Here is a 27,929-nt window from a genome sequence, read left to right on the forward strand (position 1 = left end):
TGTGAAGAAAGCTGAGCGCTGAAGAATTGATGCTTTTGAACTGTGGTGTTGGAGAAGACTCTTGAGAGTTCCTTAGTCTGCAAGGAGATCCAACCAGTCCATCCGAAAGGAGATCAGTCCTGAGTGTTCATTGGAAGGACTGATGTTGAAGCTGAAACTCCAATACTTTGGCCACCTCATGCGAAGATTTGACTCATTTGAAAAGACCCTGATGCTGGGAGGGATTGGAGGCAGGAGGAGAAGGGGCCGACAGAGGATGAGATGGTTGGATGGCATCACTGACTCAATGGACTTGGGTTAGAGTAAATTCTGGGAGTTGGTGATGGGCAGGGAGGCCTGGCGTGCTGCGATTCATGGGGTCGCAAAGAGTCGGAAACGACTCAGCGACTGAACTGAACTGAACTGGGATGCAAGATTTAGTCATCCGTCAAACCCTAAGTTCACAACATGTTTACTGTGTTTTTCTTTTAGAAACCATAGGGTACAACAGAATGTGAAAGAGTCCCTAGCCTGAAGGACTTTATTACCTAGTAGAGGCAAGATATATCATGACTGTAGAGAGATACAAATAGATACTGTACCATACAGTTTGTAAGCACATATACTTCCTTCTGTCCTTTTCTTTGCTTGACCAAGACATGGGTTTGGTGCCTTGACTTCCAGGAAACTTTCACTAACGTTCCACACTTGGAACATCATGTGCTCTCCCTTTGCTTCCAAAACAGCCTGTCTCAAAGTATTGATCACCTGTATTCTACTTGTCCGTTTCACGTAGGCATCTTGGGAGCCATGGCTTTCCTCTGTGAACTTCCAGTGCCTAGATCTAGAATTCAGACTGTGGTTGCCACATATATAAGGTGTTCATAAAATGTTTGAGTGAATGTGTGATCAAGGTTTACTGCATGCAGCATTGTTTATTAAAGAACAGAACAAGTCCCATTTATGGCCTTCAAATAATAAATGCAAAAACAGAAAATGCTTGCAAGGAGCCAGAAAGGAGGTCATTGGCTTGGCTTGTGGTGTAGGGATCAAGCTTGCCTAGAATAAAAGATTATAAAAGAGAGTGATGCTGGATTAAAGAGGCTCTTAAAAGGCTAGAAGAGTTTATTATTGATGTGGGAGTCAACATGGACTCAACAATGTTCTTTGCAGAAGCTGGGGCAGGGGGAAGTTTTGAATTAGTACAGTTGATAGAAATTAGAGTCAAGAGTGGAGAAAGAGCAAGTGGTATAGAAATTGTGCTTTGGTGAAAACCTATGTACTATCCAGTGAGATTTGAGAAGATTCCTGTGGATTATCCGATTAAGATTCTGCAAAGTTCTTTCACAGCTCTGTAAATTGTTATGCACTGCAATATGAGCCTTGTCTGTAGGTATGGAGATTATGTCCTGTCTAGTAGAAGTTGAGGGAGGGCATTGGGGGGAGGGGTGGTGTGGAAACCAGTCTTGTCTCCATTTGCACATTCATTTCAATATTCCTGATCCGTAAATGTGTCTGTCCTCAGAATTTTCACTTGAACCAATTATACCAATTGTTTCCTCCATGAATTAAAATCTTTAACATGTATTCATTTTTATATCTGTATAAGTCACGGTTTTAACTTTTTTTGAAAATTATCTTTTAACAGCAGGTAAATTGGCCAGAGGCATGAATTTTTGATGGAACTTGCCAGATAACTCCATTTGGAAATGGATCACAGAATCAGCTAGATACAGCTTGTGAAAGTGGCAGAATATACACCACTAGCCTGTTTGGGGCCCCCACACTTCCCACTTGCTTAGGAAGAAAGAGGCTGTGAAAGTGATGGGAAGTTTAATTGTCAATGCTGACTCTCAAGTAACAATGGGACACTGGAGAAGAAAGTAGATGGAAGAAAGTCCAGTGGAATCTTGAGATGACAATGCAGACTCCCACAGCTGAACAGCAGGAGTCTGGAGGTTTCCCTAAAGAAGCTATCACAGAGGGAAACAAGCAAAGGGAAAGGACAGAGCCTGTGGAAGACACCATCCGTCAGGAGATGCAAGAACCCTAGACAGAGGAAAAAGTAGGAAGGGTTTAGGGAGAGGCAAGAAGAGATTCCTCATATCAACATTCATGAGTAACAGTCATTCAGCACCTCCCCTTCCAGAGTGGAGTCTGAAATACTGAAAGCAGGAAACATGCCTGAGGACCACTGATACACATGCTTCAGCAAAACAAAGGAGCACATGCTGAGCCTGAGACAGAAAAATATTTCCACATATGGTAAGAAGTTCAGCACAGACCCATGTGGAATCTTTTGTCTCTGTAGGGAAGTGTTCTAAGGGCATGGCCCATTCTTATGAGGTGAAGCTTGGAAAAACTGCATGTCTAAGATTGCGTTTTGCAACATTTAGTGCAGAGTTTTCACCCTCGGGGTCATCTGCAGCTGAAATGTCAGCTATCACCTCTCCCTTCCAGTTAAGAGGAAGGGTTAAGACAAAGGGCAAACCACCCACTTCCAGCTGAGTCATTCTGTTTAAAGAATGCTTGGGAAGCTCCACCCAACAAGTTTTGCTTAATTCCAGTGACCTTGCCTATCTATAAGAAGGGCTGCTACCTAGGATAAGATCTGAGTTCTAAAACTAAAAAGAAAGGGAGCCTGGACATTGTTTACATAACATCTGCCCACGTAGTAATTGCTATTCCTCAGATCCCAGTTCAGACTTTGGTTTCTCGGGAAGACATTCTTTCTTTCTTTCTTTCTTTTGGCAATGAGGCATATAGGATCTTAGTTCCCTGACCAGGAATGGAATCCATGCCCCCTGCAGTGGAAGCTTGGAGTCCTAACCACTGGACTATCAACCAAGTCCCAAAAGACAGTCTTTCTTGATGCCTCTACTTAGATCAGGTTCCCTTAGTCTGTGCTCTTTAACACTGTAGAGAAGATAAATTTTTTCCTCGTATTTTTTTAGGATCTATGTTCTGCTCTTCGGTCACTAAGTCATGTCCAACTCTTTGGGACCCCATGGACTGTGGCACACCAGTCTCCATGGGGTTCTTCAGGCAAGAATACTGGAGTGGGTTGCCGTTGCCTTGTTTAGGGGATCTTCCTAGACCAGGAATTGAACCCACATACCCTGCAAGGCAGGTGGATTCTTTACCACTACACCATAAGGGAAACCATTAGGGTCTCTGGCTAAAGACCTAAAACTTAAGCTGACATGACTAACAGGAGGAAAGCATACAAATTTTATTTTGTCATTATTTACGTGTGATGGAGCCTTCACAAGAAAAATGAAGGACCAAAGAAGTAATTAGGGCTGAGAGCTTATATACTTGTTTATGTTGTTGAAATCAGTGCAATTGCATTGTGTATTATATGTGTTGAGTAAATTCATTGTCATGTACAACTGTAAGATAAGTGCCCTAAAATCATATATGTGGAATTTATGTTTTAATAAAATAGTCCTACAAGACACATTTCAGTTGGAAGGAATCTCAGGGAAAGATCACTGACAAAGTTATTTTCTGAATAAGATGGTAATAGCTACTACGTATTAAGAATCTTCTATGAGCAGAGAGGCTGAATCTATGCTTAATATAGATTTTTTTTAACACTGTTAGGTAGTTAGAATAGGGAAAAGAGAGTCCAAAATGGTGGTGGCTAAAAGACCTGGAAGGGAAAGCCTGTGAAAATAGAACAAAGGAAGGTCCCAGGACTGGAGTGAGAACCTCAGGTAAAACAAACAACACTCCTGGCTGGCCCAATTTACATAAGATAGGCCCAGGGACAGAGAAACATATGAAATGAGGAGCCAAAGCTCTTCTTGCTCGCTCGCTCTCTCCCATGTGATGGGGTGATCTTCTCTTCGCGTCTTTGGATCGACGTGCCCTCGTGCCATGAAGATGGATTTTCCTGCTATTATCTAAATAAATAGAGCTGTAACACTGAGCTGTAACACTGATTTATTTAAGAGCTATAACACAGTCCATTCGAGACCTGAGAGCTATAACACGGTCTGTCCTCCGAGAGCTGTGACCCGCCAAGGGGCTTTAATGTCCGTCACTCCAAATTTTTGTTGTGACGAGACAAAGAGCCGAGGAACATACACTCGTGTGACAACACTGATCTTATTTCCCATCTCCTTGTCTTTTTGTTCTATGAATTTCTTCTCTCAAATATTTTAATATTTGATTTTAAATATTCAAGAGCTCTATTGTTTCTCACTCTTGCAGTATTTACTAATATTTTCTTTAAACATTAGCTACACTTTATCTGAGGGCTTCCCTGATAGCTCAGTGGGTAAAGAATCCACCTGCAATGCAGAAGACCCTGGTTCAATTCCTGAGCCAGGAAGATCCCCCAGAGAAGGGATAGGCTACTCACTCCAGTTTTCTTGGGCTTCCCTTGTGGCTCAGCTGGTAAAGAATCTGCCTGCAATGTGAGAGACCTGGGTTCAATCATTTGCTTCTGTTCTCTGAATTGTCTCTATTTCCTCTGAGTTCCTATTTCTTCTTTGTTTTGGTGTTTGACTTTAATGTTGGTGGACTTCCTCAAGAGCATGGTGATCTTTGTCTATCTAATAATATTTGAAACAGAATACTGAAAGTCTAAATGCAACTTCATGAGAAGACCTTGGCAATTTGCAGCCATCACTTTAGGGTGATTAGGTACCACCCTGCCATCTCATTGTGACATCCCCAAATGTCAAAATCTGTTAACTTTTCCCCTTGGATCTTTTCTCCCCAAAAAGGATTCTTCAATTTTTACATGTGATGGAAGCCTTCACAGGAAAAATGAAGACCCAAAGAAGTAGTTAGGGCTGAGAGCTTATATACTTGTTAATGCTGTTGAAATCAATGCAATTGCATTGTTTGTCCTTCAATAGCCTGACTGCTAGTCTTTTGGAAGCAAGTCAGAAAGGAATGTCTTGACAAATATAATTCAATTCACAGATTTTGACTGCGTTTATTTTTATGTAGGTGCCTCTTTCCCCCAGTTGGACTTGTGACCCCCAAATCTGGAGCATCTCTGACTCAACCCCTATAAAGAGAAAATCCAGTTTTCTTTTTTTTTTTTTTTAACTTTTTATCTTGTATTGGGATATAATCGATTAACAATGTTGTGATAATTTCAGGTAAACAGTGAAGGGACTCAGGCATACATATACATGGATCCATTCTCCCCCAAACTCTGTCCCCATCCAGGCTGCCACGTAACATTGAGCAAAGTTCCATGTGCTATACAGTAGGTCCTTGTTGATTATCTATCTTAAATAGAGCAGTGTGTATATGTCCATCCCAAACTCCCCAACTGTCCCTTCCCCCCAGCAATCATAATGTAGTTCTCAAAGTCTGTGAGTATTTCTCTGTTTTACAAGTGAGTTCATTTATATCATTTCCTTTTAGATGCCACATATAAGGGATGTCATATGATTATTTCTCCTCCTCTGACTTATTTCACTCAATATGACACTCTCTAGGTCTGTCCATGTTGCTACAAATGGCATTATTTCATTCTTTTTAATGGTTGGGTAATATTCCATTCTATACATTTACCACCACATCTTCTTTAGCCATTCCTCTGTCCATGGAGATTTAGGTTGCTTCATGTCTTGGCTGTTGTAAACAGTGCTACAATGAACATTAGTGTGCACATATCCTTTCGGATCATGTTTTTCTCCGGATATATGCCCAGGCGTGGGGAAAATCCAGTTTTCTGCTCAGTTGGAGAAAATGCATTTATGTGGAGGAGGATGAATATAATATGTAAAGATCTATTGAGATATTATCCAAGACTTCAGATTATATTCTCTTCATTTCTGTGTAATGTGGTCTTATGGTTGCTCTGTCAGTTAAGAATTAAGAGGATGTTTCTTGATGTAACTGTATCACAGACTGAATAATTTATTACTCCTCAGGCCACATATACAATCTTGAGAAAATCAGTGCTTATGAGACAGGTAGAGGAAAAGAGACCGAGAAGGAGTAGCCTGAGAGGAAGGAGATAAAGATACTGATTAAATGTTGAGAGTGATCAGTAGGTCAAATGCTGCTAAAATGTCACTCAGTAAGAATAAGGACTGAGAAGAGCCCAATGGATCATGCAAAGTGGAGGTGATGATTTACCCTGGCCAGAGCAGTTTCAAAATTCTTCCATCCTCAGCATATCCTGTGAAAGTGTAGGTTAGATCATATCAGACTGTTCAAAACTCACCAAGGTCTTCACGATCTCTTACCTTACAGACTACAGTGTTGGACAAGTGGTTGGTCTCTCCACTTCCAGCCAGTTTTCTCCTGGGCCTCATCTCCTTCAACTTTCTCTACTCTATCAGACTTGCCTCCTTGCTCTTTCTTGATAAATCTAGGATCGCTCTTGCTGTTCAGGATAGGCCTTTGCATTAGTTGTTTGCTTTTCCAGTAATGATGCTCCCAGACTTCTTCCAAACTCACTCCCTTGCTTCCTTCAGGTCTTTGCTCAAATGTTGCCTTTTTTGAGGCCTTACTCAACACTCTATTTAAATTACATTTATTTCCACTCAAGCATTATCCCTCTTCCCAACTTTGTTATTCTTCATAACATTTATCACTATTGAACATACTGTTTTACTCACTTTATTTAGTGTCTGTCTCCCCCACCCTCCCTCAAACGTAAACTACATGAGGGAAGAGATTTTGTTCATTCACATGTCCCAAGAACTTAGAACAGTACATATAACATAATACGCACTTAAATATTTGATGAATAAATTAGTGAATCGAGTAATGGTGCAACAAAAGGTAGATGTGGAGAATATAAGTTAAAGAGAATATCTTCAATAAATTTGGCTGTAAAGAAGTGGAGAAAGATATTGTTGTACTTGAAGGAGAACATGGGGTTTAGGGAAGCTCATATGTTTTTTATTTGCTTACACTGATTTTTTTTCTTTTGAAAAAATACTGACTCATGGAAGATTGGAAGGAAAGTACAGAGAGGTTCCATTTACCCCTTCACCCAGTTTCGCCAATGGTTTTACTTCTCCAGCTAGGTAACTGTAGTACAGTATCGAAACATGGGAGATGATGTTGGTATATTGTGCATGTAAATCTATGCTACTTTATCACATGCGTATTTGTGTAACCACCACTGCACTCAAGATACAAAACTATTTCAGAACCACAAAGATTTCCCTCATGCCACCTCTCCCAATCCCTAGCTCTTGACAAGCATGACTTTGTTCTCCATCTGTGAAATTTTGTCATTTCTAGAACATTATATAAATGAAATCATATAGTATTAATAATTGACTTTTTAAGATTGTTTTCTCTCACTTATCCTGTTCTATTGAGATTCATCCACAGTTTGCTCACCAATAGTTCATTCCTTTTTGTTACTGTTACATCCATGATATGGACGTACCATGGGGGGTTTCAGCCATTCACCTGTTGAAGGATATTTCCAGTTTTTGTCTGTTCCAAATAAAACTGCTATGAACATTTGTGTATGGGTTTTTATGTGAACATAAGTTTCGTTTCTCTGGAATAAATGCCCAGGAGTATGATTGCTGGGTTATATGACACATTATATGATATGTGAAATTAAAAGATGCTTTCTCCTTGAAAGAAAAGCTATGACAAACCTAGACAGTGTATTAAAAAGCAGACACATCACTTTGTTAACAAAGGTCCATGTAGTCAAAGCTATGGTTTTTCTAGCAGTCGTGTATGGCTGTGAGAGTTGAACCATGAAGAAGGCTGAGTGCCAAAGAATTGATGCTTTTGAATTGTGCTGGAGAAGACTCTTGGGAGTCCTGTGGACTGCAAGGAGATCAAACCAGCCAGTCCTAAAGGAAATCAACCCTGAATATTCATTGGAAGGACTAATGCTGAAGCTGAAACTCCAATACTTGGGCCACCTGAAGGGATGAGCCAACTCATTGGAAAAGACCCTGATGCTGGGAAAGATTGAGGGCAGGAGGAGAAGGGGGATGAAATGGTTGCATGGCATTATTGACTCAATGGACATGAGTCTGAGCAAACTCTGGGAGATAGTGAGGGACAGGATGCCTGATGTGCTGCAGTCCATGGAGTCACAAAGAGTCAGACATGACTTAGTCATTAACAACAACAATGATACATGTATATTTTGTTTTTTAAGAAATGTCAAACTATTTTCCAGAGAAGTTGTACTGTTTTAAATTCCTCATGGTCTTTTTTTAAAGGGTGGGGCAATGTAAAGTCTGTTTAGGTTTTCTCGGGGAGGAACCAGCCACCAGGAAGGGGAAGGAAGCAGAGAACAGAGCCGAGTCTGGAGGAAGCAAATGAAAATGGAACAAGGTAAAAAAAATAAAAATTAAAAAAAGAAAAAGAAAATGGAACAAGGTAAAGGGACGCTCCTTCCACTGGAGGGTGTGTCCTAGTTACCTGAAGAAGAAGATGTGAGGTCGCTTTATGGGTTTGTTGGCTGGAACTTAATGGTTTTTCTTCCTCTTGACTAAACAGTGAATGAAGGATGGGCTGAGAGTGAAGTGCTTTGACATCAAAGGGCTTTGTGATCACACAAGGCTGGGAAATGCTTATTAATGTGTCACACCCTAGTTATTAGCACATTGAAAGTTTAGAAAAATCCTAGGGTAGAAAAGAGACCAGTCACATTCTGTGGCGTGAACATATGAATTTATGTGGTAAAGGATTGATTTTCTTTCCACATATATTTCTAAACCCTCCTCTCATTTTGCCCATCCCGACCCCCAAAGAACAACTGTCTTCACACAACTTTGGAAAAGTCCAGAATAGAATATAGCTACAATGGGATATTGCATGTATCCCACACAATACGTGGAGTTTCACCCTCTACACTAGAGGAATACATCCAAATTTAAATATTGTGGGATCAGAATATCATGATCAGAGTTTTAGTAAAGTCTTCTAATGTGTAAACAGTATTCCAGTATAATTTAGTTTATGCACTAATTATGCCACTCTGATATTTTAAAATGAGTTAACATTCTTAGATGAACACTTGATTTATTATAAAAGTAGAACTGTGAAACAATGGAGACAGTAGTCTTTTTAACAAACAAAGTCCTTTGATTTTAGTAAACTGGATATCTGTATGGGAAAAAGTGAGTTTTGACATATACCTTATGTCAAACACAAAAATCATTTCTAGGTAAATTTGAAAGGTAAAACAATAGAACTTTAAGATAACATAGACTATTTCATGAATTTGATGGTAGGCAAAGATTTCTTAGAGTACAAAGAGCTCTAACAATAAAGGAAATGGTTGATGAATTCAATTACAATAAAATTAAGAAATCCTGTTCAACAAAAGGACATTAAGAGAATGAAAAGGCAAACCATAGTATAGGAAAAGGCATTTCCTATCCATGTAATCAGCAAAGGATTTGTATCTAGACTAAATACTGTTTTATAAACCAGTTGTAGTCAGTACAAAATGAAAACGACTCTAGAACCAGACTGCCTATAGCTACATCTGGTGTGACTTCAGACATGTCATTCCATGCTTTTCTGCCTTCCATTTCCTCACTAAATGGGAGTAAGAGTATACCCATCTACAGTTGTTTTGAGAGTTAAATTAATCAATATAGATAAAACACTTTGAGAAAAGTTTTGCACATTAAAAGAGCCCAAGTGAAGTTAGCAATTATCATGTGTCCTCTGTGTTTTCAAATAAAGGTGAAAGCTTGATGCAGAGAATTTAGAATTTAATGTGCTTTCATTATTAGAGTGAGTGTAATTGATGTCCCTGACATGCTGAGCCATCACATTTCTTATTACACAGCAGCAGTGTGTGTGTGCATGTGCACACAAGTGAGGTGTAATACCATTAAATGTCACCCAGCCCTTCCATAATAAGTGGGAGGCATTCTGGCTTAACCACCAAGCACCTGCAGTGAACTTGGTTGTGTTCTCCTTCACCTAATAATTCTGACAGCTTTATAATATCCTTAAATAAAATCACAGCATCAACTGCATAGTTGTGCGACTTACTGCTTCTACCAGTATTACATTTGGACAGTTTTCTTACATATTCATATGTAATTACTGAAGAATATAAAATCTCTTACATTTCAGGCCTGACCTTACCTTGTTAAGAGTTTACATTTGTATAGATGTTTCTCTGTCTTAAATAAAATGCTTTCTTCAATTTTATCATTTCCAAATGGGTGGTTCTGTGAGTCACTGTTCTCCTCTCTGGGTGGTAGGGACTCAATTTCAAGACACCTCCTGCCAGAGAAGCATCTTTGTTGGCTCTGATTCACTAGACAATTTTCTCTAAGTTGTGCCCTAGCTCACCTGGGTTTCATTGGCATCAGAAGCGCTTATAAAGCCAGCACATCTCTGGAACTGTTCTAATTAACCCATCATCACCCCTTGGAAGTTGGTCTTGATACTGCCCAGGGTTCTTGGCCTTCCCCAATCCATAGAATGCAATGGACAGAGGAGCCTGGCGGGCTACTGTCCGTGGGGTCACACAGAGTCAGATACGACTGAGTAACTGACACTTTCACTTCAATAAAAGAAATTGACTAAAGGCCAGAAAAGAAATTCAGTAAAGGCTTTATGGGGGGCCCTGATGCCCTAGGAGGGAACAAAAAGAAGTAACAAAGGACATGCTCATTCCCTGGGGGCCAGGGTGGGGGAGAGCTTGTTCTTTATATGGGGTGAGGGTAGGGGTATGTCCAGGAGTTGGGCTGGAGGGATGGCTTAAGTGATCTGCCACCCGTTAGATGGTGTTGTGTGCAGGGAGCATGTACAGTACCCTGTTTTTGCTCCTGGCTCTTCAGAAGTGGTGGTTGGGTATTTTGGTCATTTGTATCTTTCTGTCCCTAATTTGCCCCAACTGTTTAGGCACGCAATTATTTTAGTCCTTATAGTTTCTTTGTATTTTGTTGCTGGAGGAGAGATTTGTCCAGGTGCAAGCATTGAAACAAAGGGTCCTGGGCCCCAGACTGTCTCAGTCTGTGTATGAATATGAAGTGATCATTAACAATCAGGCCCACCGTTCTCAAAGTGTGATTGTGGTTCATGTTTGGAAAATTCACCTGGGGTGCTTGTTAAAAACATAGATTTCCAGGTTCCAGCCCAGACCCTCAGAATCAAAGGCTCTGGGAATATCAATCAAAAGTTTACGTTTAAAAAAAAAAGCTTTCCAAGTGAGTCTAAAATTTGAGAACTATCAAAATATATTTCACTGAGTCCCATAGAATCTGGTTCTAAAATTAGAAAATTAACACCCAACAGCTTGAGTAGGATACAGCAAAATACAAGTTATGAAAATGGAGGCCGGTTGAATCCAGGTAAGGATTAAATTCAAGGAAGAAAGGATGTGTGAAGAGGGTGGAGGAATGCCCAGAACACTGTGAGCCCTGTACTTGTAGTCATGATTTTCTTAGAGCTGAGTATTTTACCTTTTTTTCTGAGAAGTGAGTTAGTAAAAAAATAGATTTATTAAAAAAATAGATTTATTTCATTGTTAGCAATTCAAACAAAGAATAAAAATATAACTTTCTGTATCTCAAGCACTATTTAAGATCTGGGTACTCTTATCTTTTGGCAATGTTTGATAAATCTATAGATTCAGGTAATTCTGTGCTTAATCTGAAGCCCCAGGCTGAAGGTCCTTCTAAGCTGATCAGTTAACAAGTCTATCTTGGTCATGGACTTCCTTGATACCTCAGTTGGTAAAGAATCCACCTGCAATGCGGGAGACCTGGGTTCGATCGCTGGATCGGGAAGATCCCCTGGAGAAGGGAAAGGCTACCCATTCCAGTATCCTGGCCTGGAGAATTCCATGGACTGTATAGTCCATGGGGTCGCAAAGAGTTGGACATGACTGAACGACTTTCACTTCACTTCATCTTGGTAATGCTTTTTGCCATTCACTCACCACTCACTCATCTAATTATGGGTTAGGTGCTCTAGAAGACCTAACTTCAAATACATAGAATTGCCGGGGCTGGGGAGGTGTCTTGTAAAATGTAGCATGTGATTCAATGGTTCTTGGGTGAGACCCAAAATTCTGCATTTCTAACACGTTTTAGTTTTCTGAATGTTGAGTTTTAAGCCAACTTTTTGACTCTCCTCTTTCACTTTCATCAAGAGGCTCTTTAGTTCTTCTTCACTTTCTGCCATAAGGGTGGTGTCATCTGCATATCTGAGGTTATTGATATTTCTCCCAACAATCTTCATTCCAGTTTGTGCTTCCTCCAGCCCAGCGTTTCTCATGATGTACTCTGCATATAAGTTAAATAAGCAGGGTGACAATATACAGCCTTGACGTACTCCTTTTCCTATTTGGAACCAGTCTGTTGTTCCATGTCCAATTCTAACTCTTGCTTCCTGACCCACATACAGATTTCTCAAGAGGCAGGTCAGGTGGTCTGGTATTCCCATCTCTTTCAGAATTTTCCACAGTTTATTGTGATCCACATGGTCAAAGGCTTTGACATAGTCACTAAAGCAGAAATAGATGTTTTTCTGGAACTCTCTTGCTTTTTCGATGATCTAACGGATGTTGGCAATTTGATCTCTGGTTCCTCTGCCTTTTCTAAATCCAGCTTGAGCATCTGGAAGTTCACGGTTCACGTATAGCTGAGGCCTGGTTTGGAGAATTTTGAGCATTACTTTACTAGCATGTGAGATGAGTGCAATTGTGCGGTAGTTTGAGCATTCTTTGGCATTGCCTTTCTTTGGGATTGGAGTGAAAACTGACCTTTTCCAGTCCTTTGGACACTGCTGAGTTTTCCAAATTTGCTGGCATATTGAGTGCAGCACTTTCACAGCGTCATCTTTCAAGATTTGAAATAGCTCAACTGGTATTCCATCACCTCCACTAACTTTGTTTGCAGTGATGTTTCCTAAGGTCCACTTGACTTCACATTCCAGGATGTCTGGCTCTAGGTGAGTGATCACACCATCGTGATTATCTGGGTCACGAAGATCTTTTTTGTATAGTTCTTCTGTGTATTCTTGCCACCTCTTCTTAATATTTTCTGCTTCTGTTAGGTCCCTACCATTTCTGTCCTTTACTGTGCCCATTTTTGCATGAAATGTTCCCTTGGTATCTCTAATTTTCTTGAAGAGATCTCTAGTCTTTCCCATTCTGTTATTTTCCTCTATTTCTTTGCATTGATTGCTGAGGAAGGCTTTCTTATCTCTCCTTGCAAATAGATGGGGAAACAGTGGAAACAGTGGCTGACTATTTTTCTGGGCTCCAAAATCACTGTAGATGGTGACTGCAGCCATGAAATTAAAAGACGCTTACTCCTTAGAAGGAAAGTTATGACCAACCTAGACAGCATATTAAAAAGCAGAGACATTGCTTGCCAACAAAGTTCCATCTAGTCAAGGCTATGGTTTTTCCAGTAGTCATGTATGGGTGTGAGATTTGGATGATGAAGAAAGCTGAGCGCCGAAGAATTGATGCTTTTGAACTGTGGTGATCGAGAAGACTTGGGAGTCCCTTGGACTGCAAGGAGATCCAACCAGTCCATCCTAAAGGAGATCAGTCCTGAGTGTTCATTGGAAGGACTGATGTTGAAGCTGAAACTCCAGTACTTTGAACACCTGATGCGAAGAGCTGACTCATTTGAAAAGACCCTGATGCTGGGAAAGATTGAGGTCAGGAGGAGAAGGGGCCGACAGAGGATGAGATGGTTGGATGGCATCACCGACTCAATGGACATAGATTTGGGTGAACTCTGGGAGTTGGTGATGGACAGGGAGGCCTGGCCTGCTGCGGTTCACGGGGTCGCAAAGAGTCGGACGTGACTGAGCGACTGAACTGAACTGAACTGCACACGTTCTTAGTGATGCCAATGATGCTGGTCTGCTGATAACATTGATAACATCATTGCTTGTTTAAGAAGCCCTGATTTCTTTTTGGCCTCCGGAAAGAGTTTTCTAGACTCTCTGGTCCCTGGATATATCTGACCTGTACTACTGGTAGAGGCAGGTGAAGATTCCATACTGGCAATGCAGTATTGGACGTTGTTCTCAGAAGTTCCTGACATGAATGTTGTGTTGGCTGCTTGTGAATGATAAAGACTCTCTCCCTTTCATACTTAATCCAGGTCTCAACTATGAATCTCTTCAACCAGATAGTTCTTTCTCTGGGAGAATAAATTTGGAATTCTGGCCTGTCTGCCCCCATACATCTCCTGAACCATTAATAACAACCATGACTACCTTTAAACATCTTTTAAATCTTCAGTGGCTCAGTGGTGTCTGAATCCCACAGTAGTTGCTTTTCTTTATTTTCCATTTAAAAAAAATTAAAGTATAATTGACTGACAATATCATAGTGGGCCTTCTCTTTTCTCAGTGAATCTGGCTAAAGGTTTATCAGTTTTGTCAATCTTTTCAAAGAACTAATTCTTAGATTCATTGCTTTTTTAAAAAAATGTTTTTAAAGTTTCAATTTTATCTTCTTGGAGAATAATCTTCCTTTGTAATATAAGTGACAGGCCTGAGAAATGCTGTGAGGTGCATTTTTTTTTTTTTTGCTTGTTTTTATTGTGAGGGTCTTTAGTGAATAAGAAATCTCATTTCTTTGTTCAACAGTCTGTTCATCTTTACATACTTCCAGAGACAAATTGTTCTCAGTTGTTGAGTAGTTTCAAATAAACTTTTTTCTCTAATAAAATATCACAGACCTAAGTGTATTATTAAAGTTGTCATTGTGTCAACTGTATAGCTTTCACAATTTTTCCAATTGCAAAATGAGTTTTTTGCAAAGCAGTTTAATTCCAATTTGGTTTCCACAATTTGTATTAATTAAAGTTCTTTCTCATTCAGACACTCTATGTTTTCTGTGGGCTCCACAAGTTGATTCTAAACTATCAACTAGGAAACTGAGACCAAACATGCACATGTGTGTGCGTGCGTGCACACACACACACACACACACACACACACACACAGTCACACTCAGGAATCCATCTTCCTCTTCTCTTCCTCTGTCAATAAATTCTGATTTGGTAATATTGACTCTCAGCCAGCTTTGGAAACTATTGAGATGGTTTCTTGTCCAGCTATATACCTAACTTATCTGTCCATTATCCTCTTTTCCTTACTCTAAAAAAGATTTAAGGTATTGTCTTAATTAAATATAGTCACTTAGGAAAGTAACCATTTAAGAAAATAGATAAAAAGATCAATAATGTAATAGTTAATCTTTATCTTCTTTCTCATAGTTTTATGTTTTCCACATTTTCTTGCCATGTATTAGTATAATTATAATTTTTTAAAAGACTGAATTTTTTATGGATTAAAAAATTTGATGGAGTTACTTATGAGGGTTGCCCTGCTTATGTACTATTTCATACTTAGTGAGTTATCAGTTAATCAAGTATTTTTATTTTTAGGACTGTCTGTTCCCCCAGAGGACTAGAAAGGAAAACTTTCACACCTATTACTTTACAGATTCCTGGTAAGATGGAAGACCTCTTAAATTCTATCAGTTTCTGTTCTTTGGGGTTCTGCAACAGCCTCTGGAGGAATGATGCATATTATCTTTATAGCCAACAACATTATATAAAGCATAAAAAGGGCTTTCCTTCTTTGATTGGAATTTGAAATTGTAATCTAGTATGTTAGAATCTGTGTTAGAAGAATCATTTAATGCTCCCTGCCCAGTCAGCAGTAACATACCAAGTATGTTAGTCACTCACTAGTGTCCAGCTCTTTGCTACCCCATGGACTGTAGCCCCCCATGCTCCCCTGTCCATGGAATTCTCCAGGCAAGAATATTAGAGTGTGTAGCCATTTCCCACTTCAGGGGATCTTCCGGACACAGGGATTGAACCCAGGTCTCCTGCATTGCAGGCAGATTCTTTACCATCTGAGGCACCTGGGAAGCCCAAGGGTACAATTTATTTATTGCAGTGGATTGCTTCCCTCTAATGGTGGAAAGTAGTCACATCACTTCATTTTTAGTGTTCAGGTTTTTAGTCTCAAATAGTTTACAAATTATTTCACACCATGGATTGCTTTGATTATGATTATTACAGTCTATGCTTTTGTGATAATATCACATGATATTGATGCCAAAACCATTAGCTCATGATTTTAACAATCAAAGCAATAATATCTAAGAAGTCATAGCTCGTTACTTCTCTGATTTCTTTCTGACTCACTAAATGTTTCAAATGAAACAACTTATTTCTGATTTATAATACTTCTACTATTAAAATCTTGCAGAAATGCATGTAATTGTTACATCATCCCTTATCCCTAGATAGCATTATATATCAGTATGATTAAGTTTTTGAATCATGTGGTTATAGCCTTTGGTGATAAACAAAACAAAACAAAAGAAGGATTTGGACAGTTTACCACCAGATCCAGGATTTGATAAATAATTTATGCCTATAAAACACTTTGTCATTTTGAAGCAAATTGCTCTTAGGAAACTCAGTAAGCTTTACTAAGTGAATTCAGTAAAGTTTCTAAACCATCCTTTGATATTCCTTTCATTTGAACTCTCAACAAATTTCCGAGGTAGAAGGGAAAGCATTATTATCCCATCTTTTCTTAATTTTTTTTTCTTTAAAGTTGGAGGAAACAAGCTCCAAGAGCACACAAGATATCAGTCTCAGAAATGGGTCAAGAATCATGGTTCCCACTCTGTGAAATGTTTCAGACTCAATATTCAACTGGGCATTTTCCACTCATGGGCTCTCAGATGTAACTCAGTCTAAATGGCTCCTTCTTTAGGATCTCTGTCACATTTGAGTGCCCTTGCCCCCACTAAAGAGGACAACAGAGGATGAGATGGTTGGATGGCATCACTGATGTGATGGACATGAGTTTGAGTAGGTTCTGGGAGTTGGTGATGGACAGGGAGGCCTGGCGTGCTGCAGTCCATGCGGTCGCAAAGAGTCGGACATGACTGAGCGACTGAACCGAACTGTCCCCACTAATCTCATCAAATGAGAAATCTAGCAGGCCTTCTAGCCTTCTTCCTTCTCTGTCCCCACTTGTCATCAAAAAGTCTTGCTGAGTTTTCTGACCATTGTCCACCTATTACCCCTTTGTATTACTGTCCTAGAGTTGCCATAGCAAAGTTCCACAGGCTGCTTGGCTTAGACACCAGAAATCTATTTCTCACAGTTCTAGAAGCTAGAAGTCTGAGATCAGTGTTGTCAGCAGGGTTAGTTTCTTCTTCTTGGCTCATGGACCACTATCTTCTTTCTGTTTCTCCACTTGGTCTTCCCTCTGTGTGTTTGTGTCCTAATCTCTTCTTCTTTTAAGGACATCAGGTATATTGGATTAGTGCATGTGTGTGTGCTAAGTAAGTCACTTCAGCCGTGTCAGACTCTTTGTGACTCTATGGACTGTAGCCTGCCAGACTCCTCTGGCCATGGGATTCTCCAGGCAAGAATACTGGAGTGCCAGGCCCTCCTCCAGGGGATCTTCCCGACCCAGGGATCAAACCCGTCTCCTGCATTGCAGGCACCTGGGAAGCCCAGTGAAGCTTAGGGGCCACCCTAATGACCTCATTTTAACTTAATTACCTCCTTAAAGAACTGTTTCCATGTGCAGTCACATTCTGAGATCTTGAGGGTCAGGACTTCAACCTAAGAAATTTGGGAGGGGCTGCAATTCAGCTGCTAACAACCCTGTTACTGTTCTGAACTGGCTGAGGGATGCCTCCCTCAGCCCTACACTGTACAACACATTCCCACCTGGATGCTCTGCTCCAATTCACCATCCACAGAGATCAATCCAATACACAAGCCTGATTGTGTAAGTTGCTTTGCTTCTAATCCTTCACCCGAGCCCCCATTCCTTGAGAAGACAAGGGGAGACCTGGCCCTGCCTTTCTCACCTGCCTCTTCTCGCCACACCTCTTGTCTGGCACTCAGCCTCCACTGATGCTAAAATGTTTCATGACCAGGCCATGTTGCTTCATGCCTCGATGCTTTGGCTTATATTTATGCCCCCGCCCAAGACCTTTCTCTTCATCTGCCTGCCTCTTCCTCATTCTTCAAAATGTACAGAAAATGGGAGCCTCTCCTGGTTCCTGCCGGCTGATCAAAGCTCTGGCCCTCCAAGTGACCTGCAGGCATGAGCACATCTTGGTGCCTTATGAATGACTGAGTAGGGGAAGATCCCTATCATTCACTGTGGGGACAGTTTGTTCAGGAAATGATGATCCAGGTCTGACACCTGGAACTCGCCTCTCCAAGGAGTTCTCCCTGGCACAGCGGGCCCTGGACCAGGTGGCTAGTATGAGCCCCTGGGCAAGTGAAGCTTCTTCATGGTTTTACACAGACAGCCCAGGTTCTTCCCAATTTATGGTTGGTTACATATGTATTTCTATTTTACATACATTTTAACTTAGACTCATACCTGTGAGGTTGGTACTCATTTGTGGAGATGTCAATTTTTATTACCAGGGGATGTAGCTCAGTGGTAGAGCGCATGCTTCGCATGTATGAGGCCCCGGGTTCAATCCCCGGCATCTCCATGTGGTTCTGTTTGGGCTTCTCTGGTGGCTCAGACGGCAGGAGACCTGGGTCTCCTAGTTTATATTTCCTTTTCCCCAACCCTTTCTCTTTGCCCATTCCGGCTGATCTCAGGCTCCACATCTCGAGGCTTCAGTGGGGGATCGGGACCATGTGGAACACCAGTGGGCTCTCACGGTGACTTTACTGTCCGGTGATTTTCCAGGCTGTAAATCATGCCCAATATGCCTGATCAATCAGAGAAATTGCTCTGCCTTCACATTTTAACCAACTCCCGCCTTATTATAGCAGCTTATTTAACCCCATCTAACCTTTTAAAAATAATACCATGTAAGCACTTCCATGCCAGCAACTTTATTGGAAATGTTACCCCCACACTGGCATGTGATTGCTAGTAATGATTTTATTTACAAACCCCACCTCCACCTGCGTGAAGCTGTGTCAGGAGCCAAATTTGCCCATTCCCCAGCCTCCTATTATAATCAAATGGAATGTTTGTGTTTCATGTTCCTGGTGTGTAAACTGCCCAGACAATGTCCTATTCATCTTTGTATCTTCAGGACCCAGTGCTGGACACAGAGTAACGTGCTCTATGTTCCCCAAACATCTACTGCAAATAAAGTTAAAACAACCAGCTCTATAGGACAACAGGAGAGGAGTGTCCAAGTAAATATTTGGCAAGAGTTTTAGGGAGAAGCCTCTGGTAAAGGAGGTTTGGACTGGAGATGAAGGTCAGATGGAACAAGATTAGCCAGGGGTTGATCGTCACTGAAACTAGGTAATGGGACTGCATTATAGTAGTCTCTCTCTGCTTTTGAATATGTTTGAAATTTTCCCTAAAAACAAAAAACAAAAAAGCAACCCACCAAGAAAAAGACCCATTTGTTTATAAATAAGCACAAGAAAGACAGCATTTTTCTTTTTTGGATTTGTCATAATGGCCCTTAGTTGAGGAATGAGGCGGTGACTACCATCTCTCCTGGGAGAAGTCCAGATGAGGACATCACTGGTGTGGCTAGTCAGCCCCTGAGGTGGCATCACTGTTTCCTGAGAATAAAACCTTCATTTGGTTGTAGGAGGGAAGCGTTGAGTAATAAAGTGATTGTTGTTACTGGCTCAGCCTTTGTAAATAGTTTCATTTTTAATGATGGTGTGAGTGGAGGATTACAGGAACTGGTGGGATTGTCTGAAATGTCAGGACTGGAATTTACCATTGCAGGGGGATGCCATGAGATTCGACACTGGTATATTCATTAGAAGTTACAAGAAGACAGTGAGATAGAAATAAAAGAATGGATTTGGTATTTTATGTGAAGAGAGGGGGTTGAAAATCAGTAAATGATGTATACTACTTGGGACATGAAGATGGCATCCAAAAATTACAAGCTTGGACATTATGCGACAACATCGATGAACATGAAAGTATTGGTATAAGTGAAAGAAACCAGTCACAAAACCCACAAATAGTATAGTTCCATTTATATAAAATGTGCAGAATAGGCAAATCCATAAGATAGAAAGTAGATTAATGGTTGCCTAGGGTTAGGCTGGGAAGAGACTGCTAACAGGTATGAGGTTTCCTTTCGGGGTAATGGACTTGTTCTAAAATTGTGATATTTGCACAATTCTGTAAATTCACTAAAAACCATTGAGTCATACACTTTAAATGACTGAAGTTGGTGGCGTGTAAATAATTCTCAATAAAGTTGTGAAAAAATGTTGGGGTTTGGGGACAAGAGAATTTTAAAAAATCATCTTATCGTGTCATCATGTACTTGCATTATCTTTTCCAGAGATAATACACAATGTATTGTGACTGAAAGTTAAAATCCAGCAAGGATATATCACATTCACCAATGATAACACATTTTTACTAAAAGAAAATCCCAGAGAGTGTGTTTCTGATCCCAAATTGAAGACTCTTGAGATTAAATTCAATCAGTTTTTCACTAAGCACTTTACAATTAAGCACCTAATGGTGTGGGCTGTGTTTGGTTTTCTAGCAGATGCTTCATGGTCTGCTGCCACCTTCTTTTTCCTCTGTTGCTTCATCAGGGAAGAAGAGGTTGACAAGTAGAGTTCTCAAGCTAGCCAGTCCTCCAAGGTGGGGGATCAGCCCCTCATCCCAAATAGGCGTTGTCATTCTCCCCAAATCACCACGACAGCCCAGTCATTGTTGTAATTGCTGCTCCGTTGTAATTTAGAAGATAGAATGGCGTCAATTTCTTGATTTGATCATTGAATTGTAGTTATATAAGAGAAAGCCTAGTGGCTCAGTCGGTAAAGAATCTGCCTGCAATTCAGAAAACGTGGGTTTGATCCCTGGGTCAGGAAGATCCCCTGGAGAAGGAAATGGCAGCCCACTCCAGTATTCTTGCCTGGAAAATCCCATGGACAGTGGAGCATGGCAGGCTATATATAGTCCATGGGGTCACAAAGGTCAGACACAACCACCAAGAGAATGCCTTAACATTTTTTTTTAAAGAGGTAAAGAGATAAGATGTCTGCAACACACTCTCAGTTGATTCAGCAAAAATTTATGCTTGCACATAATGGACACACATGTCTCTAAGGAGTGTGGTACCCTTCCCTGGCTGTACCTCTTGTGATAAAAGGTGCTGATTGAATTACTGGGAATCACCTGATTTATGGGGACTGATTTAACAATAGGAGTCATATTACCCAAGGTATTGATTGAATCAGTGCCAGCACCTCCCCTGCAACAGAGACAGTATGTATGCAACTGTATATAGAATATGGGTACACAAAGTTCCTGTATACATAATAACAATGTATATGTAATATGTGCCCACAGAGGTACTTTGGGTACTCAGTCATATATACAACAGTGTATATATAGTGTCCACAAAGAAACTTTGGGTACACAACGTGTACACACAACTGTGGACACATAATATTATGTGTCCACATAATATTTTGCAACTTTGTGCACACAATGCATATACACAACTAAGTACCACAGATTGGTGCCCAGGCCTCCCCTTGGGCATTCTCCCATGTCTCTGTCTCTTCTTCTAAGGATACTAATCAGATTTAGGCCTGTTCTAATGACCTCATCTTAATTTCATTACATCTGCAATTGACAATTTACAAATAAGTTCATATTCACAGGTACCGGGGAGTAGCACTTCAATATATCTTTTCAAATTAATTAATTAATTACTTGGTCCTGCTGCATGGTTTGTAGATCTTAGTTCCCACACCGAGGACTGAACCCACAACCTCAACAGTGACAGTGCAGAGTCCTAACCACTGGACTGCCAGGGAATTCCCAATGTATCTTTTTAGAGGGCATGATTCAGCCATAATATCACTCACAGCAGGGAAAAGGAGATAAAGACTTAAGCCAGTTCAGGATAGGGAGTTAGAACCGAATGTCTTGCAAAACCTGAAAACCCAAGGGGTGCAGGAATCTTAGGAATTCTGGCAACTCTGCTGCCTGGAAGAGTCTTAGCCCAGAGTATACACGTGCCCATTTGTTTAACTGGATAGAGAAATAAATGGACACAGAGTGAAAAGAGGAGACGAACAGACTGAGATAAGGTTGGAGGGAAGACTTAAGACATTCACTCCCCAGGTCTTCAGAGACCACACCAACTCTCCTGTTTCAGAAGGGGGTGGGGGATGGTTCTCATATTTAAATTCCCTCCTTGACCCCAAAACCTCTTAAATTTGTGACTTTAACTCCTAAAAGTCAGGGAGAGTTTGAATGGGTCTCCCAGAACTCAATAGGTCATCTTTTGCCTATAAGCCATCTTTGAGCTTCGTTTTCATTGCGTTTTAAATAAACGCAGGATGAGGTATTCCTTCTGCTCCACCACTCGCAGTTCAGAATGCTCTAGTTTACACCATGATGCTGTTAGTAAGTTTTAAAATTTTATTTATCTTTTGTAATAAAATCATAGTCTGTTCACTCAAAATTTGTAGCAAGGACATAAGTTGGTCACAATATTGGGCACTGTGGCAGGAACAAAGAGAAAATATGCATGGTATCTGCCCAAAGGAGCCCAGTTAGGGAGGTAAGTATGTTGCAAGGAGTGTGAGTACCCTGAGGGCAATGTTCAGTTACAATCTTGCTACTCAGTGTGGTCCCTACCCCTCACCCCTACACCCCTCCACCTCACCTGCACCATTAGCACTGTCTGGGAGCCTGTTAGAAATGCAGAACCTCAATCCAGCTCAAGACCTACATCAGAAACTTCGTTTTAACAAGATTGCTAGCAGGTGACATATATGCACACAGGAACTTTTGTCCAGGAGATAGAAATGACTTCCCAATAGTGTCCAAAGATAATATCAATTCAACCACCATCACCAGAACAAGCGGAGAAGGCAATGGCAACCCACTCCAGCATTCTTGCCTGGAAATCCCATGGACGGAGGAGCCTGGTAGGCTACAGTCCATGGGGTCGCGAAGAGTCAGACACGACTGAGTGACTTCACTTTCACTTTTCACTTTTATGCATTGGAGAAGGAAATGGCAACCCACTCCAGTATTCTTGCCTGCAGAATCCCAGGGACAGAGGCCTGGTGGGCTGCCGTTTATGGGGTCGCACAGAGTTGGACATGACTGAAGCGATTTAGCAGCAGCACCAGAACAAGGCCCTGTGCTGGGCACTGGGGACCTAGAGAAGAAAGAAATGTGTCCTTGCCCTCAAGGAGTTTGCAGCCTATCTGGGAAACAGACACATATCTATAGGACTGGAGCAAAGATAGGGAGTAGCCAAGTCTGCTTTACAGACAAAGTGGCTCTGAGATGCTCAAATCTAGCACTAGTAGAGGCATCATTTGTTCTAAGAAAACTCCCTATAAAGCATACAGAGTTGATTCAGTGCAACACCATTCAATTTCCTGTAGGTTCCAAGTAACATAAAGGCTTTATTAAGGGGATAATCTTTGAGGTGGGGTTTACAAACAAACAAACAAAAAAAGACAATAAAAACACCTTAAAACATATCGCACAGACTTGTTTAAAAAAGTTACTTTGGATGTTTACCACACTGACTTACCTGTGCTTTGAATATGCCAGGTGCTCATGCTTTAAGGCCTTTGCATGGCCTAGATGGTCTCAAGGCTAACTCTCTCACCTCCATTTAGTCATGATTCAAATGGCATGTTCTCACTGAGGTCTGCCAAGTCTATCTTATTTAAACTTATAACTCATTCTGTCCCTTACCTTGTCTATACCCATAGGTCATATATATGGCCTTATGTATGTAAGTATATACATAGTATATAATTGTACACAGTATAATCGACTTGCTTGTTATTTTTATTTTTCTATTGTCTTCCTCCCTTTCCTACCTTCCTCAAAGACTATAAACTTCCACAGAAATTTTTAAATTAATTTTATTTACTGATGAATCTTCAGTTCAGTCTCTCAGTCACGTCCGACTCTTTGCGACCCTGTGAATCGCAGCACGCCAGGCCTCCCTGTCCATCACCAACTCCCGGAGTTTACCCAAACTCATGTTCATCGAGTCGGTGATGCCATCCAACCATCTCATCCTCTGTCATCCCCCTCTCCTCCTGGCCCCAATCCCACCCAGCATCAGGGTCTTTTCCAATGAGTCAACTCTTTGCATGAGGTGGCCAAAGTATTGGAGTTTTAGCTTCAACATCAGTCCTTCCAATGAACACCCAGGACTGATCTCCTTTAGGATGGACTGGTTGGATCTCCTTGCAGTCCAAGGGACTCTCAAGAGTCCTCTCCAACACCACAGTTCAAAAGCATCAATTCTTTCGGTGCTCAGCTTTCTTCACCGTCCAACTCTCACATCCATACATGACCACTGGAAAAACCATAGCCTTGACCAGACGGACCTTTGTTGGCAAAGTAATGTCTCTGCTTTTTAATATGCTATCTAGGTTGGTCATAACTTTCCTTCCAAGGAGTAACCGTCTTTTAATTTCATGGCTGCAATCACCAACTGCAGTGATTTTGGAGCCCCAAAAAATCAAGTCTGACACTGTTTCCTTTGTTTCCCCATCTATTTCCCATGAAGTGATGGGACCAGATGCCATGATCTTATTTCTGAATGTTGAGCTTTAAGCCAACTTTTTCACTCTCCTACAATTCTTATTAATAAAATAGGCCTAGCAGTCTGCAGAAGTTCATGATATTGTGCTAAGAATATACTTTAACCCTTTCTTCATTTAGTTTCCAATAAACCTCTATTGGTCTCATTTATCCATAATTTCTCTAAAATACTTATTTGAAATATAAGTATTCTACCAGATAACTCTACAATTGATTGAGCTTCAAAAAATAAACAGTAAGTCTTTACAGGTAGAATCATTAAAGTGATCATTGAAATGATAGAATCCTGGTACTAGCAATATTACCAATACTTTTTAAATCTTGTAAACTGCAAGGCCTTTTTAAAACAGCAACATAAAAATACATGTAAGATGCAATGAGCTTCTTAAAACCATCATTAATTTCTTTCTGGGTTGAACAGTTAGATGATAATTCTTCTGTGCTAAGTGTGTGTTCATCTCTTTAAGTAGTATGAGATGCTGAACACAGGAGCTTTCATTCATCAACAACTTGCACTATTCCAAGTGCTGTTCTAGGCCCTGAGCACATGAGAGCAAATCACATACATGTCATGCCACCCAAGACCTAGTGGGAAGAGGGGACACAAAAGAAGTACTACATTCTGAAGGAAATAAGAAAAGTCAGAGGGGCTGCAGCAGAGAACGTGAGGGTGAGGGAGAGAAGAGGAAACTGAGGTCAGTCCAGGGTCTCCGCGTGATGTTAAGGATTTCACGGGGAATGGTTCTAAGTGGGAGAATTATGGCTGTGATGCGGAAAATAGAATCTGGGAAGGGCCAAGTTTGTGTAAAGAGACCACCTGGACAGTGTCACAGGGGTGCAGATGAGACTGGTTGACTAGGAGGTTCACTGGGAATTGAAAGGAAAATTGTTGGATTTTTTTTTTTTTTAAGTTTAGATAGAATAAACAGGATCTGTGATTGCTAACATGTGGAGTAACCTGGTTGTTGTTTAGTTGCTAAGTAGTGTCGGACTCTTTTTCAACCCCATGGGCTGTAGCCCACCAGGCCCCTCTGGAGTGGGCTGCCATTCCTTCTCTAGAGGACCTTCCTGATCCCGGGGTCAAACCCATGTCTCCTGCATTAACAGGTGTATTCTTTCCACTGAGCCACCTGGGAAGCCCTGGAGTACCTTTAGAGGGGGGAGGGAACGCAATCTTCCCAAGTACTCGGGTAAGGAGATGAACAGTTGTAAAGCCTTCATAAGATGACTTAAAGAGGTCATGGGAGGAGACTAAAAATAATGTGCATATGCTAAGTTGTGACTGACTCTGCAACACTATGGGCTATGGGATTCTCCAGGCAAGAATATTGGAGTGGGTTGCCAAGCCCTCCTCCAGGGGATCTTCCTCTAAAAGTTATGCAAAGTGGATTTTATTATCTCCATTTTGCAAAAACAGTGCCTAAGAGGAGAATAAACTCCCTGAAGATCACAACAGCCAGAAGAGGGAAAGCTGGAATTCAAATGTAAATCTATCCTATTATAAATCTTTCTTTTTGACACATTAAGAAAGTGTGAACAGGTAGACAGGTGCCCTGCCACCAAAGTGAGGGTAGAACTAACCCCAGGAGTAATTATACCCAGCCCATGTTCAAGAGATGAGCTGGTGGCTCAGATGGTAAAGCATCTGCCTGTAATGCAGGAGACCTGGGTTCTATCCCTGGGTCAGGAAGATCTCCTGGAGAAGGGAATGGCTACACACTCTATTATTCTTGTCTGGAGAATCCCACTGGGCAGAGGGGCCTGGCGGATACCGTCCATGGGGTCACTAAGAGTCGACACAACTGAGTGACTAACACTTTCATCTCTCCAATCATCATAGAAGAACATTTTCCTCTTGTCACTTACTTTTTCTGTCCATGATTAGAAATAGTCTTTATCAAGTGGCCTTTGGTCAAGTCCAATATTCCTGAATTAAAAACAAACAAAAAAAAACTTAAGGTGTATTGAGGATGGACCAGCGCAGCTGCCAGGCTGGGGCAAGGGAGGGAGGCCGGAGCAAGGGATGAGAGTTGACGTTAGAGCCGGCAGCCGCTAGAGGGCGGCAGAGCACTGGCGGAGCTTACCTGAGATTCCCTGTTACACCTCCAGGCTCTGAGATGGGGTTGGCAAAACTCAAGGAAGAGCCCCAAGAGGAGGGTTGGTTATCCGGAGCTACTAACTCTGGCTCAAACTGCCTCGCCTCACAGAGCCGGCAGAAATCTGCCTTCGGCATGTGATGGGGACACTTCCAGCTTCATCGGGTTGCCCAGTTGCCTGAGAGGCTGGCGGACTGCGGACTGATGCCCTTTGTTTCTCTAGAGGAAGGATTCGGGACCCACAAACCCCTGGCTTGACTCTGGCTTGCCTGAGGGTTGGTGTCTGAAAAACAAACGTGTTGGTATTTGTGAATGTGGAATTTGTAAAAGCCTTGGTATTTTGACGGGCGGACTGTGCTCCTCTTTGCCCTTTCTTTCTATGGAGAGTTTCCCCCAAACTTCCTTCTTCCTTTTCCATCTGAGCCTCTTCCTCCTGTCCCCACACCCCTACCTGGTGGATCTTAGCAACACTCAAATACAATCCATGTATAATTTACTGTTTCAGCAGGTTGTACTTAGACCTCCAGAGTTCATTCATTCTGCATAACCTAATTTTTGTAACTTGTGTTCAGCATCTCCCATTTCCCAGGCAAGTTCCTATCTATGAATATTTTCTTGTGTTTTGTGAGTTGGACTTTAGTAGATTCCACACATAATTGTGTGAGCTCCCCTGGTAGCTCAGCTGGTAAAGAATCCGCCTGCAATGCAGGAGACCCAGGTTTGATTCCTGCGTCAGGACGATCCCCTGGAGAAGGGATGGGCTACCCACTCCAGTATTCTTGGGCTTCCCTGGCGACTCAGCTGGTAAAGAGTCCACCCCTAATGAGGGAGACCTGGGTTCAGTACTCAGGTTGGGAAGATCCCCTGAAGAAAGATTCAGGCTACCCACTCCAGTAGTCTAGCCTAGGGAATTCCCTCGGGTCACAAGTTGGACACAACTGAGCAAATTTCACTTTCACTTTTCACACATAATTGAGATAATATACTATTTTCTTTTCGGTGTTGACTTTTTCCAGTTAGTATGCCTTTCCAGTTCACTCATGTTGTCCCAAATGGAAGAATGTCCTTTTTTGTTGTTTTGTTTTTTCTTTTTTAAAAAATTATTTATTTTTACTTGAAGGATGATTGCTTTACAATGTTCTTGATTTTTGCCATACATCAACATGCATCAGCCATAAGTAAACATATGTTCCCTTTCTCTTGACCCTCCCTCTCACCTCCCACTCCTCCTTTTTTTTTAAGGCTGAAGAATATTTATTCTTATACATCACATTTATTTATTTATGCTAGACACCAGGGAAACCATAATAGGATGTCACATCAAATTTCTAGATG

The 27,929-nt window shown here is 41.2% G+C and overlaps 1 non-coding gene across 1 annotated transcript; it reads left to right on the top strand.

Moving 5' to 3' along the window:
- The first annotated feature begins 18,367 nt into the window (after window positions 1-18,367).
- On the top strand, window positions 18,368-18,439 carry TRNAA-CGC. The gene has a single exon. It is a non-coding gene; the product is annotated as a tRNA-Ala (tRNA).
- The last annotated feature ends 9,490 nt before the right edge of the window (window positions 18,440-27,929 follow it).

The sequence above is a fragment of the Cervus canadensis genome, chromosome 19 (genome assembly GCF_019320065.1).
Source record: "Cervus canadensis isolate Bull #8, Minnesota chromosome 19, ASM1932006v1, whole genome shotgun sequence".
In the NCBI taxonomy this organism is placed as follows: domain Eukaryota; kingdom Metazoa; phylum Chordata; class Mammalia; order Artiodactyla; family Cervidae; genus Cervus; species Cervus canadensis.